Genomic DNA, 17,296 nt, shown 5'->3' on the forward strand with positions numbered 1-17,296 from the left:
TCAAATACAGATCTAATCAGCCCACTATATATGGCTTTTAATGCCTTCCTATCAGCCCCCCATTCACTTCCTACTAACACTACTTACATTTGTCCAATATTTTCTGGATATGCATCACCCATGTAACTTTTTCGTCAAACCACAACCCTAAAAACTAAAAAATTTTCACTCTTTCCAGTTCTTGATTATATCATTTTAAATTTACCTCACCTCCAACTTTTTTCCTTGTAAAAAACATTATCTTTGTCTAGTCTACTGAAAATTTAAAACCCCACCTATATGACCATTCTTCAACTATTTAATAGCCTCCTGTACTTTTCTAACAATAAAATCAATGTTCCTTCCCCTTTTCCAGATTGCCCCATAATCAGCAAAAAGCGAGAACCCCAACCCATTCTCCAGATCCTCAAACACATCATTTATCATTATCGAAAATAATAAAGGACTAACTATACTTCCTTGAGGAGTTCCATTTTCTATCATAAATTTCTCTGAATAACTGTTTCCTATTCTAACTTTGATTGCTCTCCCTAATAAAAAAATCCTTAATCCATCTATACATTTGACCTTTAATACCTAACTTACTGTACCTAATTTGATTAACAGCCCTTCTCTCCACATCATGTCGTATGCTTTCTCTATATCAAAGAAAACAGCCACAACACTCTCTCTATTTATTTGTGCTTTTCTTATCATGTTTTAAACATACAGCTGGATCCATGGTATTTCTCCCTCTCCTAAAACCACTCTGATATTTGGATAAATATTTATTATTTTCCACATAATACATTAACCTTTCATTTATCATTGTTTCCATTATTTTACAGACATTAGATGTCAAAGCTATTGGTCTATAATTTCCTGGATTTGTGCAATCTTTGACGGCGCCGTTTGACCCTGGTTTGAGTATTGGAACAATCACCGCCTCCTTCCAACACTCTTAAAAGAAATGGTTCTATTTAGAACCAGAAATGGTTCTATCACCCGCTTCATATATGGAACTCCAAAATGGTTCTATATAGAACCACTTTAATGGGTTCCATAAAAAGAACCCCAAATGGTTCTTTGAATCCAAGTTAGATGGTTCTATATAGAACCATGTAAGGGTTCTTTATTATTAAAGGAGTTAATTATTATTGAATAAGAAAATATAACCAATCCAGAAAATTCAAAAAAGTTTAAATTTATTCAATTGATTATACAAAAATATTAATGTCATATTTAAAATTGCACCTCTATATACTCTGTATTAGACAAGCAAATTTAACATTTACATTTAAGATGTTTAATTACATTTAACCATTCAGTTTTAATTATTTATTTTAAGCATTTTCACTTTGCAATAAACATACATAAGCTTGTTTATGTACATATACAGTACTTAACTTTTACATTTATCTCTGAAATGAGGAAAAACACAATTTTTGATATTTGACAATGCAGATAAAAAAATCAATACATGAACAATTAAAACATCTATTAAATAGCACTACAATTTACACAAGTTGACTGTACATTTTCAGTACAGGTATTGGTGTTCTTGTGTCATGCTCGTGTAAGTTTAAGCATATATTTTTGAATAAAAGTCATTGTGTGCTTAATGTCATTGAAAAAGAAAATAGACTGCAAACAGGCATTCCACTGCCTGTGTCATGTCAATGTCAGTCTCCCTTATGATGTTCACATTGTCCATTATAATGCTGACACTTTCAGCCTTGAGGGGATCAGGAGAGCCGGTAAACAGTAGGACGTGGTGTAGGACCTTTGGGTTCCTGTAAAACAAACAAAGGAAGAGAGTGAGTAAATTATAGGGTAATTTTTTTTTTTTTTTTTTTTAAATGTTACAAATTTGGCATAAGGGTGAGTAAACTGACTAATATTTCTATACTTGCATGACCAGTTCCTTTAATTCAAGTCAAGTGCATCAAATGTTAATGTAACTACAGAAAACTATACTTACACTATCTACACAGTAGAGGAAGCTGGCGTTTTCTTTAGTGCTGGCAATAAAATGAGTGCAGCATTCCTAACGGGACCTACAAACAGATACAAATTTTTGTTTATTAGGTACAGAAATCAATTAAAGGGATAGTTTACCCAAAAATGAAAATTCTGTCATCATTCACTCACTCTTGTCATTTTAAACCTATATAGCTTTCCTTCTTCAGCATAACACAAAAATATATATTTTGAAGAATGTTGGTAACCGAACCATGCTGGTACCCATTCAATTCTATTACATGGACACCAAACCAATGCAGGTCAATGGGCACCGCCGTTGTTCGGTTACCATCCTTCTTCAAAATATCTTCTTCTGTGTTCTGAAGAAGAAAGTCATAAAGATTTTAAATGACAAGAGGTGAGTAAAAATGATGACAATTTTTATTTTTGGGTAAACTATTCCTTTAATATTTGCATTATTTTAATACATGTTTTCACTCATACAATTTATAGGAGCTACAACCTTTTCATTGACAATGCAAACAATGCAACTTTACACTGGGCATGGAACAGATAGGTTGGATGGGGGAAAATATATGGTGTTGTTACCTTCTGTGGTTTCCTCTGCTGGTCTAATGAGATTGGCGTAGAGTTTTTTTTTACTTCCTTCTTTTGCACTCCTGATGATGTGTGGGGCCATTTCATTCAGAGATGTTTCCATGTTATTCGCCAAGTCTGTTCCAAACCTCAGTGTCAGTTCATGCAGCATCTTAAAACCAAAACATTTGTTTACTTCAGGTGCTTATTTCCAAATTTCAGCCAAACAAGTTCCATGGTCAGCATGGACTGGAGGTTGCAACTGACTACTATATAGTGATGTTTTTCCGAGACAGAATGTTCAATAAGAAAAATAGTGGCTGTGGTAAAGTAATCAAAATGACTACAGGCGTTGAATTTGATTGAAACATCAATCTTAAAAACTGATGTATCACTTAAGGAACACTTAACCAAATACCACCTGTGAACAAGCAGAATCTTTCCCAGATAGCAACATTATTTCGGCCCGGATCCGGCCCACATGCAGCGTGGAATGACGGCACTTGTGTGGCCCACTACTGTTTGCCAGATCTGGGCCAGAAGCAGGCCATAGCAATGCCACATGTCAGCCAAGAGCAAAGAAATAAACCAGAACTGGACCTTATCTGAGCCACAAAGTCTGTGTATATTAAATATGGAGTCATCTCAGCCTTAATAAGCCTGTTAACAAGCAGAATCACTGAAGGAAAGAAGAGAACAGAAAAAAGAGACAAGCAGAAACACAAGAACTACAACTGACTTCAGACACAGCCTTAGATGAAATCAACTGAAGAGAAAAGAAGACATTAAATCTGTGAAGATCTCAGCAGAGGAGGATTAAACAACTCCACAAACAGCATTACCAGCTTCACTTATTATTAACCAGACTGACTTTAGTTCTGTCAGACGTCTACAGAAGTTCTTATTGAGAATTAACAGAGGTTTAACTCTAATGCGTTTCATTTAAAGTCACCATAAGAGTGATTGGTGTTTCCTTTAGTTGGGCTCTTAACTCTTAGCATATCTTAACTTTTAGTCTTTTTTGGCTGCTGTGACTGTGTTTGTCAAACACATTTGCAGCAGCAAAGAAAGCTAAAGTGAAATGTGATCAGGTAATGATGGTTACCTGTTGATGGTTTTATAATCATCATTAAATAACCTCGTTCACTGATGTCTTTGGAATCTAACAATTGTGTTGATCCGTTAATACTTTCACATCACAAACCCTGTGTTACTGCAGCATGAGATCCAGCAATATTATAACAATCAGTTTAAAGCTTTTAACAAACATGAGATCAAAATATTAGATTATGCTGACACACACAGATATCAACAATAAGCGTATGAATCTCAACAATGGTGACAATCACAAATATTTTGATAGATTAATTCAGAACATCACTGAAAAGCTACTAATTCACAACAAAAACAACAGCAAAAAATAAAAGCAAATATTTAGAATCAAACAAAATTATAGGACAATTCAGCTGCATCATTTATTCATGTTGCAATGCATGCTGGGAATTTTGTACTATGCTGGTACCCAGCATGCATTGCAGCAAAGTACTTTTGATTGTCACCATTGTTGAGATTCATACGCTGATTGTTGATGTCTGTGTGTGTCGGCATAAGCTAATATTTTGATCTAATGTTTGTTAAAAGCTTTAAACTGATTGTTATAATATTGCTGGTTCTCATGTTGCAGTAACACAGGGTTTGTGATGTGAAAATATTAATGGATCAACACAATTGTTAGATTCCAAAGACATCAGTGAATGAGGTTATTTAACGATGATTATAAAACCATCAACAGGTAAACATCACCACCTGATCTCATTTCACTTTAGATTTCTTTGCTGCTGCAAATGTGTTTGACAAACACACTGTCACAGCAGCTAAAAAAGACTAAGAGTTAAGATATATTAAGAGTTAAGAGCCTAAGTAATGGAAACACCAATCACTCTTATGGTGACTTTAAATGAAACGCATTAGAGTTAAACCTCTGTTAATTCTCAATAAGAACTTCTGTTGGCGTCTGACAGAAATAAAGTCAGTCTGGTTAGTAATAAGTGAAGCTGGTAATGCTGTTTGTGGAGTTGTTTAATCCTCCTCTGCTGAGATCTTCACAGATTTAATGTCTTCTTTTCTCTTCAGTTGATTTCATCTAAGGCTGTGTCTGAAGTCAGTTGTAGTTCTTGTGTTTCTGCTCGTCTCTTTTTCTGTTCTCTTCTTTCCTTCAGTGATTCTGCTTGTTAACAGGCTTATTAAGGCTGAGATGACTCCATATTTAATATACACAGGTTTTGTGGCTCAGATAAGGTCCAGTTCTGGTTTATTTCTTTGCTCTTGGCTGACATGTGGCATTGCTATGGCCTGCTTCTGGCCCAGATCTGGCAAATAGTAGTGGGCCACACAAGTGCCGTCATTCCACGCTGCATGTGGGCCAGATCCGTATTCCACAAGTGCCGGATGTGGGCCGGATCCGGGCCGAAATAATGTTGCTATCTGGGTTATATGCATGGTTCTCTTCTACATTTTGCACTCTGAAATAATTGTCAACATGTGTTTCATGTTAATACAAATTTAATCTGCCTTCGACATCAGATTTATTGAACTGAACTTGCCTCTTGTTGTTGACTAAGTCCCTCAGAATATGTTTGTCCAGCACACTTCCTTTTAATCCCATACTTCTTCATATGCAGGATGATCGATGAGCTAACCAAGGGAATCCTTTCTTTTAAAAATTTGTTTCTAAGGTATTCCAACAAGGTATCCTGTAGACACATTTATACTTTCTTTTTCAAATAAATTTTTTCTGTGTGAGATTTTTTAATGAGCAATGATCTCAATATTTTCACAATATTAAAAGAACTGCAATATATTCATACATAACCAGAGGAGCTGCCATCCTTCAAACATGGAAAGCGGGTGATCAAAATCCCCAGAACATCTCCATACGTTTTATGATTTGGGTACCTAAGAAACATAATTAAATATATTATTTCAGTACCCCAACAACCACCAAATTTAACATAAAATACATTTAACTGTTATAAAATACAATGAAATACAATACTGTACCAGGTGTGCTTAGTGATGCTGTCAAACAACACTTGAATCAGTAATGCACGGATGTGAGACTTGTCTCTGAATACTGTTTTGCATCAATGAGGTTTATAGTTTGAAGCCAATGGCACGTGTCATCTACTGACCATTTATCAACCATGGTTATCTGGGGATAAAAGAAAACAGAACATAAATAACACTTCACAAACCAACTATGCATTAAACACACCTAAACATTTATGGCTTTAGAACATTTGAATGCTAAATTTAACCATGTGCTATCATCACTTTAATCCAGCTGCATGCGTAACAGTAAACATAGACGAACACTGCAACTGTGCACAGTTTTAATGCAGACCGGCCGGAAGTTTTCAACTGTAGCAGTGTCCACCTTCCTGTTGAGTTTAGCTCCAACCCTGATAAAACGCACCTGACCAAGCTAATCAAGATCTTCGTTTGTTCTGGGTTGGAGCTAAAAACTGCACGAAAGTAGAGCTCGCGGGCCAAAGTTACACCAAAGTTAACAGTTAACCTACACCTGTTAATATAGGCCTGGGAAAAATACTCGCCGCAAACTGAGTATGTGTGAAACTGCGACACACATTCACATATCATACACCTCCGTCTTCCACTCGGTTCGCTTTAATTTGAATCGGCGCCGTTTATTTGAACAACGAGCGCGCGCTTCATTTAAATTAAATTCACGCTTCTGACTCGAAGCTCGTCTCCTTATAACACAGCTATCTTATTGTAGTTGACAATTTCATTAACATTAACAAGGAAATAAAGGGAGATTGTATCTTAATTAATTAAAAAAACGGAGAAAAATCTATTTAACAGGGCTTTCTGAACCGACGGCTGACGAAGCCCGTCACAACAGCAGTGCTTTTACTTCTAAATTTTGCTTCTAGTATCTGTATTTAACACAAGGACTGCTCTAACCAATATAAATATTAACTCCAATACTAAATATTTAAATAAAATCATTTCAAAAATGTAAAAACTTAACTTACCTGAGTGCATGAGCGGGCAGAAATGGCGGACTCCTCAGTTTGAAAAATTAACTGTCACTTGTCTCGACTCTCGAGGTTCATCTTCGCCAATCCACCAATAGGAATTCAAGGATGATGCAACGCATATACGTCACCAGGGGGCATTTTTACGATTATTTGACTATTATTATACGATTATTAGATTAAAACCATCACAATGTGGTATATAAAATAAATAATGGTTAGTTTATTTTTTTCTTCACAAAATGATTTTTCAAAAAGGTAACTATAATGTATTAGGAAATATAAGTTTCATGCTAATGTACAGCTCAAACCATATATTGACTAGATATTAATATTTGTTGACTTGTTTTTGACTACAACAGTCATTCTCATGGGTCTTGACTCAAAAAGCTTTGTGAATGTGTTGTGTAGGCCTATAATTATTGTGTAGTCTTTAGTTTACACTTCAGTCATAAAACATGAACCATTTTAATAAAAAAGGTTCTTTGCTATGCAAGGGTTCTACATAGAACCATTTTTTTGGTAAAAGGTTCTATATAGAACCTCGAGGAACCCTTTTTTTTAAGAGTGAACTTTGTGGTAATTTTCCTTCCTCCCAAATTTTATTGTACATTTTTAATAAAACATCCTTGGATGATTCACTGAGCTGATTTATCATTATATAGCAAATCTGATCCATGCCTGGAGCTGATTTCTTGTTTTTTCTGAGAGCACGATTTAACTCTGTCTTTATAAACAACATATTTAATTGGTCATTAGTGTATTCCTCATTCTGTAATAGTTCTTTATACTCCTCTAATGTACTTTCCCTTCCTCTTTTTCCCTCTTCACTAATATTATTTGAGTTATGAATTTTAACAAAATTTTTAACCAGCATTTCTGCTTTCTCCTCATCTCTTACTGCTGTTGTTTCTCCATCCCTTAATATTGGATACCCAAATTCTCTTTTTATCCCATTCATTCTTTTTATCATTCCCCATACTTTACCAATTTCTGTTTCCCTTCCCACTGTGTTACAAAATTTCCTCCAAAAATCCTTCTTTGTATTTTTTATTATTCTCCTTACATTTGCTTGACTCCTTTTATATTCAATAAAATTCTGAAAACTGTGATTCTTTTTTAACATTTTAAAAGCTTTATTTCTAGATTTAATTGCTTTATCACATTCATTTGTCCACCATGGTACAATCTTCTTCTTTTTAACCTCCTTTCTTCGGTATAGTCTGACTTGCCGCTAATAATATCGCATTACAAATATAATTATTAACATTAACAACACCTTCTTCAATATTATTTTTTTTTTTCATTTCTTGCTCACTAATATACCTAAATGTCTCCCAATCAGCATTTTCAAAAAAAACATTTGTCCACTCCTCCTGTATTACCTTCTTCTATACTTAAATTAACTTCCACTACTATAGGGTAATGATCACTTCCTATAGTCATTTCTCCATTTACATCCCATAAACATACCCCCGCAAGTGAATTTGATACAAGTGTAAGATCAATAGCTGATTCTGTGCCTGTTCTGACATTAATCCTTGTACCCCTTCCATCATTTAAACATACTAGATCTTTAATCTCCATTAACTCTTCAATCACTGTTCCATTCCCATCATTGCAATTATCCCATAAAGTGCTATGGGCATTAAAATCTCCACAACATATAATTTTTCCTTCTAAATGTACGGTAAGTTCATCCATTAACTCTAGTGATAATCTTTTACATGTATTATAAAAAATAATAATTTTAACATTTCCTTCTTTAAACAAAACTTCTAATACTATAAATTCCAACTCATTACCTTTCCCAATAACCCTATATTGTATTCCATTTTTTACAAATATGATACACCCTCCCCCAATATCCTCCTCTCTATCTCTGCGTATACCATCATACCCTTTAATATTAAAATCTAATACTGGCTTAAGCCAGGTTTCCTGGATACATATGATATCTGGTTTCTTTCTAAGCCCTTTTATAAATCCTTTAAACTCTTGACCATTAGCTAACAAACTTCTTGCATTCCATTGTACAATATTCAAGTTGACTTATCACTTGCGCCTCCTGTCTTTCCACCATCTTCCAGTCTTTTTTTATATTTTCCCATGATATATTATCTATACCCAAAAACCTTTCAGCTCCTTTCACAATTATTTTAATTTTCTCTGTTTTTTGTTTAACTTGATCAGTACAATTAATTACATAAGCAATGAACAAAATCAACTTATCCACTGTCAGTGCTGTGCTGCTTTCCTCTGCTTGACCAACCTCTTGTCTCAAGATAATTTCCACTGTATTGTTTTCCTCTGCTTGACCAACCTCATGTCTCATGATATGTTTAACAGTATCATCACTTCTCATTTGCTCTTGAACCTTCTTCACTGCCTCTGAGTAACTTATGTTGTTTACCGCTTTCACTTTTTCAATTTCCACTGCTCTCTTCCTTGCATCACATCCACTGTACGTTACCCTGTGTTGCCCACCACAATTACAGCATTTATCCTGTACACCCTCTCCACAGTTTTCAATTCTATGCTCACCTCCACACTTGGGACATCTTTGTTTTCCTTTGCACACCGCTGCTATATGTCCATATCTCTGACATCTATAACAGCAGAATGGGGGAGGAATATATGGCCTCACTACGAAACTCATGTATCCAATTTTAACTCTTTCCGGAAGCACTGAATCCTGAAACTCCAAAAGAACTGACAAGCTATCAATCCTTTCCCCATTCATTGTTTTTTGCAACCTTTTTATTCTACTCACTTCCCCTCCAGAAATACTTTGAGTGAGTTTTTCTAGATCTTCTTCGATTGGAATATGCCACATATTGTCAATTTTGAACGCTTTGTTTTTTTGTTCTTCTGTTTTACATATTATCAGCAGACTTCCGTCTCTCAAAATTTTAGCCATATCCACTTCTCCTAACTTTTTTTTCAACTCTTTAGACAACGCCATTGGACTAAGATTAACATTCTCATCTTCCTTTCTGAATTTAAGAATTATTTTAAATTCCTCTCTTACAATCTTTTTGCGAACAGCCCTATTATCCTCATCTGAACTAATCCCCGTTTACTGGATTGGCTTGCTACCAGATTCCCTTCATTTCGTCCTTTTTTCCTGTTTTCTTGACTTTTCCGACTCCCTACTAAATTCCAATCATCAAACTCCATATCTTCTTCATTAACTATCTCAGAATTCATCTCAATCCAGTCACAAACCAGTTTATGCCAACCGCAGTCAACTCCGAAAAAATCGTCCCGCGTCTCCAGCAGACTGTGCCGTGTGTTTCCGGTCTGCCGGTCTCTACTGACCGCCCGTTGCGCTCAGTGTTGCCAGATTGGACTAAGATTTCGTCTTCTTCTTCTTCTTCTAGGATTTTATGGCGGTTGGCAAACCAACTTAAAAGGTGCATTCCCGCCACCTACTGAAATGGAGTGTGAAGCGCATATTGGAAAGGAAGTTTAAAGGAGAACTCCGGTCAATTTTTAGCCTGGGTGCCAGCCCGAACCCCGCCCACAACATTTTTTGGTTGGGAAGTACGGTCTGGACTCGATCCGTTGAGGAGTAATTATGCTCGGCTCCCAAAAGGAATAAATGCGTATATGACGTGCTGTCCGAGGAGAGTAAGGTAAGTTGACAGAGTGAATATGCTTCCTCAGTAACGTTAGACATGGTATTGTTTGATGACAAGTGTAGATTCATGTGTAGATTCCGCCATCATGTCTGTTATAGAAGATATCCACAGCGCATTCATTTTAAAAGAGGAACAGAGAGCCGCGACATTTTGTTGGTTGAAAATATGAATGAAGAACATGCGTCATTTACTCCGTTGCTCTGATTGGTTGTAGGTCTATCCAATTGAGTGCAGTATAATCAAAGCCTTATGAAGCAGTATCAGACTCACATTCTGACTAGAATATGAGTATGACGAAGTCAGGCTAGTCAATTTTAACATTGAGCTCATTTTTTTGTAAATTTGGAGTGCTGTCAGTACAGAGAACAACAACAAAAATCGGTGTTTAAGCTAGATCTACGACTAAAGATTTCCAGCCCAACTACAGCTTAAAACGCGCCCATTTAAAAAAATACCAGCCCAAAATATACTGTTATTAAAACTGTTATACAATAAAACACACAGAATTTATTTTCTTATTAAACAACCAGACTAACAAATCGCAGAGCACCATGCTCGTGCCATATTTCCAGTGCATATTTTTTTAAATATAATAATTTTAATAAAACACAAGGTCTACATCAGAAACCTCAGAAGGGGACAAAATTTTTTATTCTCTAATAGGCCAATTCTCAAATCATTTCATTACACTTTACTTTTTGTATTAGTGCTTAAAAATGTGTGCTTTATTTACAACTAATTACATTTTTTATATTATTATTAAAATTATTATTATTATTATTTAACTTATAGACCACTGGGCGAATCAAGATGAATTCTCGTTTTTTCCCTTCTTTTAATTTTAAATAAAATAACGACTGAATGATACACTGAATCGTCACTAGACACTACATCAGCTACCTGTAGCCTATATGTTATTAGGTTTAAGAAATGATCAAACATGACATCAGAATTGTACAGCAAAATAAATGTGTGCTATAATAGCATAAACACGCTTATCTACGCTTTTTAATATGGAGTTAACGTAGAGAATCTCCGCATCACTGATGAAAACGTCTCTATTATAGAACAATTATAGAACTATGAAATTATAGAACCAACTTTGTACAGTCACAACCAGATAGATTAATAAATCGTTGACTCAAATCTCTCCAGCAACTGCCTGGGAGGTTTGAACGTTGCCGTGGTAAAGCCATTTCTGACCAGGCCAGTGCGCACATCCATGATGCTGGAGAGTAGCGGTAGTCCCATACGATTCCTAGTGTCATCTTTTAAAAGCGAGACGAGGGAAAATGCTCGCTCAACATGGGCATTGGAAACAGGCAGAACAAGAAGTCTTATGGCACCTTGTGCCAATTCCTGGAAACACTTGTGCCCCCCTGCATCTTTAAACGCTTCAGCTTCGAGCCAAAACTTGTCAATGTCCTGATCATCAGAGAAGCTTGCGGTTGTCACATTCCTCCACTGCGATTCTAATGTACCAATGGGGCACGAGAAAAGATCAGCTGGCAAGTCCTTTACTCCAGGCCTATTTATAGTAGACATAACAGATTTCGGGCAGATGAGCTCCAGTTTGCGCAGGAATTCCATTGAAGCAGGTAAACGCAATTGGTACTGCTTTACAAGTTCTTTCAGAAAATCCATACAACACGAAGCAATTCTCTCCTTCATGTCTGGGGCTAACCTACTTTCCTCCAGTTTGTCCATAAATGTGGTACCCAGGTCCGCATCCAGAGGGGATAGGAATATGCCAGACTGTGTGAGGTCAAGTACACGGAGCTGCTTGTATTTACGCAAGACGCTCGGTTTGAGAATGCGTCGAACAGTTGTCATGTACAGCCTTTCCAAGTCTCTAAACACACAGAGAATGTTTCCTGTTTCTAATTGAAAGCATTTATTTACAGCTTTGATTTCCATCAGAACAGGTTGATGTAAAGGAGATTACTTTTGTCATTGTACATTTCCTTTAAAAGCCGAGCAGTATAACAGTGTTCTGTACTTGAAGCCATGTTAAAGTGCAATGTGAGGGCATCTTTTTGATCCACAACGCGGTTAATGCAGTCAGCCATCACAAGCCAACAGCTTGGACTTATTCATTTCAAGGGGCAGCCCCCGTTATTAATAGTCTCGTATATGTTCTTGTATTCATACTGCCGCTTTGCTGAATGAGCAACCATTTGTAGGTTTCTCTATAACCATGTATTCTGTGTTGCTCGGAAGAAGCTGCATTGCTTTATTTGCAACAATGTCAAGTGAATGGCAAACACAGCGAATAAGCTGCAGGTTTGGCTGTATTTGTTTAAGTAGGGTGAAAACCGAGACGCATTGTTTATTTCACATCTTTGTTAATTTTTTTTATCTCTGCTTGCAATTTATTATTTTCTATGCAGTGTTTGGGACATTGGCTTTAAATGATGTGCGTTTCGTTTTTGTAATCAGGCTTTCAAAGTATATCAAATTTTGGATTTAGATTCATCGGCTAATATATCAGATATCGGCTTTCGAATATAAAGAATGATCAGTTATCGAAATCGGCCCAAATGTTCATATCGCTGTATCCCTAATTTGATTTCCAAAAAAACAATACCTTCTGTACATTTCTGACTTCTGACTGGGACGGGGACGGACTCTTCATTTCGAGAGTGGAGGGTTCAACCTCACTGAGAGTCTACAAAACATAACATTAGACATGAAACAGTGGTGTAAATGAGTGAACACTAGATCTCACAGATGTCTCTGCTTCGTTTGCTCATTCTCTTCCAGCACAACTCTCACTTACCTTGTCTAGTCCCACAGTCAGAGCAGCACAGCCGTCTCTGCCTGATGACAACTGGCTCTTATGGCTCATCTGAGAATATGAAATTAAGCGTTACATACAGAAACACTTCACCTTAAGAGTTTAAAAAAAGCATTATAAATGGAATATACAGTGCTATGCATAAGTTTAGACACCCATACTAAAGTTGACTAAAAAGAGGAATAAAAAAATCATCTTTTGGAAACTGAACTTAATGTCTAAATTAGGAAAAATCCAACCTTTAAGGACACCAATTTTCTTTGTGAATGAATAATGTATCGTAAATAAATAAATGTTCTTCCTTAAAATACAGGGTGCATAAGTTTGGACACCCCTATGTTAAATTCCCATAGAGGGAGGCAGATTTTTATTTTTATGTATTTTTTTTTTTTTTTTTTTTTTAGGATACTATGCATCCTGATAAAGTTCCCTTGGCCTTTGGAATTAAAATAGCCCCACATCATCACATAGCCTTCACCATACCTAGATATTGGCATGGTTTTATTTCAGTTAGCCTAATAGCTAGTTTGATTTGCATTGAGAGATGATCTTATGGAAAGTACCCCATGCCAATCTCTAGGTATGGTGAAGGCTATGTGATGATGTGGGGCTATTTTAATTGTAGCAAATTGTACTTTGCAGTGTTAATGTACTTCTCCTTCTCTTGATCAAAAGCCATTGGCCTTTAGGTTTATGGTCTTTAGGTTTTGGTGTTGATATTGCAATCATGTTTAACAATCCCTTGCTCAGGGTATAATGAGAAAAGGAATGTTTTTCTATACATTATGTTATCCCATTCTACTGTTGGTATATTTAAACGTGCCGTAATAAACAACTTAGCTTGCTTTAAAGGCTTTGAAAATCTTCCCTTTTATTAATTATAATGTTAAAAGCTTAAGTAATTCTAACTTAATTTTTTCTGGTTAAATCCTATGTTTTAGTTATTTAGTAACTTTAGTTTAGTAGTATTAAGTAAGAGGTTAAAGATTAGCAATAATTTTAATGGAGTCAGATACATAACTAAATCTGCTCATGCTCCTTGAATTACTCCGCTTCGCGTCGTGACCGCATTACCACCTCGGGTGTGCATTATTTTTCTAATAATTCAACAGCCTGTCGTCAATTATTCCTTACTTAATCATAATTAGTAATTATGGATTATTATTAATATTTCCCCTTTTAGCTAATATCGTTACAGCCCCAATTCATGTTTGAGCTTTAAGACTATGTGCCGTATTACTAGAGAGAAGAGCAGCACCATCCCAGGAGGGATGAATACCATCTCTTTTCAACAGGTCAGGTCTGCCCCAAAAACTTTTCCTATTGTCTATGAATTCTATATTATTTTGCGGACACCACCGCGACAGCCAGCCACTGAGTGAACACAATCTACTAACTATCTCATCACTCCTGTGAACAGGAAGGGGGCCAGAGCAAATTACAGTGCCTGACATCGTACTTGCGAGTTCACACACCTCTTTAACGTTAATTTTAGTGATCTCTGACTGGCGGAGTCAAACATCATTAGTGCCGACATGAATAATAATCTTAGAGAATTTACGATTAGCATTAGCCAGCACTTTTAAATTTGCTTTGATGTCAGGCGCTCTGGCTCCCGGCAAACATGTGACTATGGTGGCTGGTGTCTCTATTTTCACTTTCCGTGTAATATAATCGCTAATAACTAGGTCACATTCAACAGGATTCCCAGTGGGTGTGTTATTATTCCTGTTCGCAGGAGTGATGCGATAGTTAGCAGATTGTCATTACTCAATGACTGTCTGTCTATGTGGTGTCTGCAAAATAATATAGAATTCATAGACAATTGGAAAAGTTTTTCGGGCAGACCTAATCTGTTGAAAAGAGATGGTATTCATCCCTCCCTCAGGTCAGGAAGCAGACAGACTGGTAAAACCGACCATCTGCTAGCTGTCTCACCTCACCGAGGTTAGATCAATCCCATCACATAGAGAATCTTTCACCTAGATATTATCATATAGAGACTGTGTCTGTTCCTGAATTAGGAAATACAAAAAAATTCCAAACCCATCTAACGGTAAAAATTTAATTGATGTTCAACAAATAAAAAACAGATATAATACAAATAAACAAATGATAAAGCTTGGGTTGCTGAATATTCGATCCCTTACTTCAAAAGCACTTATTGTTAATGATATGATTACAGACCATAACCTAGATGTGCTGTGTTTGACAGAAACCTGGCTAAAACCAAATAATTACATTACTTTAAATGAGTTCACCCCCCAAGATTACGGTTATAAACATGAACCTCGTCTGAAAGGCAAAGGTGGAGGTGTTGCTGTATTTATAGTAATATGTGTGATATAAGTGTTGGTGAACAATAAATCACGTTTGAGATTTGTGCTGGCTACTGTATACAGCCCACCAGGGCAACATACGGACCATTATAAATGAACTCAGAATTTTGCGCCGCTCCCGTTATGTCCACCGGAGTACACGCAGATGCTTTGTTCACCATCGGCAGGCTGAGCAGTACATTCCTTCAATCTGGACGCCCGTCGTACAACTGACACGTCATCAGAGCGCTGCCACCAAGAGGCTATTTCATTCAAAGCAGGACAGAAAACGTGGAGTGGATCATAGCCTACTTCGGCCCCTACAGAGACACTCTGCTACCGTCAACCCAGCACCCCCAGTCAAAATTGAACTTTTAAATACACAATCCCTTAATAATAAGGCATCTTTTATTCATGACCACATCATCAATGAGCATATACACTTCATGTGCCTAGTTGAAAACTGGCAACAACCAGAAGTTTACTCTAGTTTAAATGAAGCCTGTCCCCCGGCTATACCTACCTAAGCAAGGCCCGCACCACTGGCCGCGGTGGTGGCCTTGCCGTTGTGCACCGGGTAGATTTTGAGTTGTCCCCCCTGTCCCTGCCTGTCTACTCTTCTTTTGAATGCCTAATACACTATTTTGTGTAATTAATGTTGAGGTACTCTTTAACTTGTTACTTTAATAAATATATACTTTTCTATGGGTCATCCTAATTTGCGTGTGGCCTCGCCCTTAATGTTAGCTTGCCTAGAGCCAGGTATTGATATCATTAGGAAGCAAAATTAAAATGCCCTAACAGAAAGAGTAATTCTTTTTAGTGATGGAATTGCGGTTTAAAAATGTTTTAACAACCTCCCTAATGCGATCAAGTTTATTAAAAAAGTAAGGAAGCTTGCATGAGATTGCTGTCTAGGATGATGCCAAGAAATTCGATAAAGGCCCCACTGTTTTTTTCTTCTGAGAGAGGTATACCTAGTGTATTAAGGTTTCTTTCAGAATATTAATACATCGTTCGGGTTTAGATTTTGGATAGTCCACGACCAAGAAATCGTCTAACAAATGAAGCACGAAAGGCAGCTTATATTTATTTAAAAGGATCCAACAGAGCACTTCCGATAAAGTATCGAAAATACGAGGGCTGCTGCGGCAGCCGAAAGGTAAGTCTAACAGAATAAAAAAAAGTTTTACGCCATTGAACTCCAAAAAGGTGCCACTGAGATGGGTGAAGTGGCATGATTTTAAAAGCATCAATGATGTCGGCTTTGCCCAACCAAGCACCTTTACCAGCTGATTTAATGAACTGAATGGCGTGATCTACTGAAGCATAAAACAAAGAAAAACTGGGAAGAGGAATCAAACTGTTAATGCTAGGTACATTAATGTTGTCATGAGGAGCTGAAGAAACTATTATTAAACGTTTTTTTAAAAGGATTAATGTGAAAAACTGGAAACTATTGAAAGGACCAATCAAATAACCTTTCTTTACCTCTTTTGCCAATAAACTATCAACTACTTCAGGCTCTTTGATGGCTGACTGAAGATTATTGTAAAAGAAATATGTGTTTGGGAGAAGTGTTAAACCAGCCAAAAAACCTGGAATAAGTCCAGTTATCAAATAATGCACAAAACAGCAGATATGATGCTTTCTCAAAGCTTTGTCAAGTTCAGGAACATTGACAGGTGTAGAAGACTTTGTTATTATTTATTTTTTGCGTTCTCCGAGGACACATGGACTTGGGATGTCCGTCTCCGCAATAACTGCAAGCGTGAATAAATTTACAATTAGAAAACCTACACACATTTTAGTTAAAGTTAAAACACATTGGAGTATGAATCACGGGGGTAACCTTTTCTGCTGCTTCATCTTTAGGTAAACGGCCTGCCGGAGGTTTAGCACTTCTCGGGCACAGAGAAGGAGTATGTGCAGAAAAAA

General features: G+C 36.6%; 2 long non-coding RNA genes across 2 annotated transcripts; both read right to left on the reverse strand.

Moving 5' to 3' along the window:
• Positions 1-1,289: 1,289 nt before the first annotated feature.
• LOC311067966 lies at positions 1,290-2,699 on the reverse strand. Its single transcript, XR_014603314.1, has 3 exons — positions 2,551-2,699; positions 1,961-2,036; positions 1,290-1,772 (listed from the first exon to the last, which is right to left on the reverse strand). It is a non-coding gene; the product is annotated as an uncharacterized lncRNA (long non-coding RNA).
• A 9,912-nt stretch (positions 2,700-12,611) lies between these two features.
• LOC311096394 lies at positions 12,612-15,580 on the reverse strand. Its single transcript, XR_014609022.1, has 3 exons — positions 15,465-15,580; positions 13,023-13,091; positions 12,612-12,911 (listed from the first exon to the last, which is right to left on the reverse strand). It is a non-coding gene; the product is annotated as an uncharacterized lncRNA (long non-coding RNA).
• Between the last annotated feature and the right edge of the window lie 1,716 nt (positions 15,581-17,296).

This window comes from Abramis brama, assembly GCF_963993115.1.
Source record: "Abramis brama genome assembly, chromosome: 1".
NCBI classification, from domain to species: Eukaryota; Metazoa; Chordata; class Actinopteri; order Cypriniformes; family Leuciscidae; genus Abramis; species Abramis brama.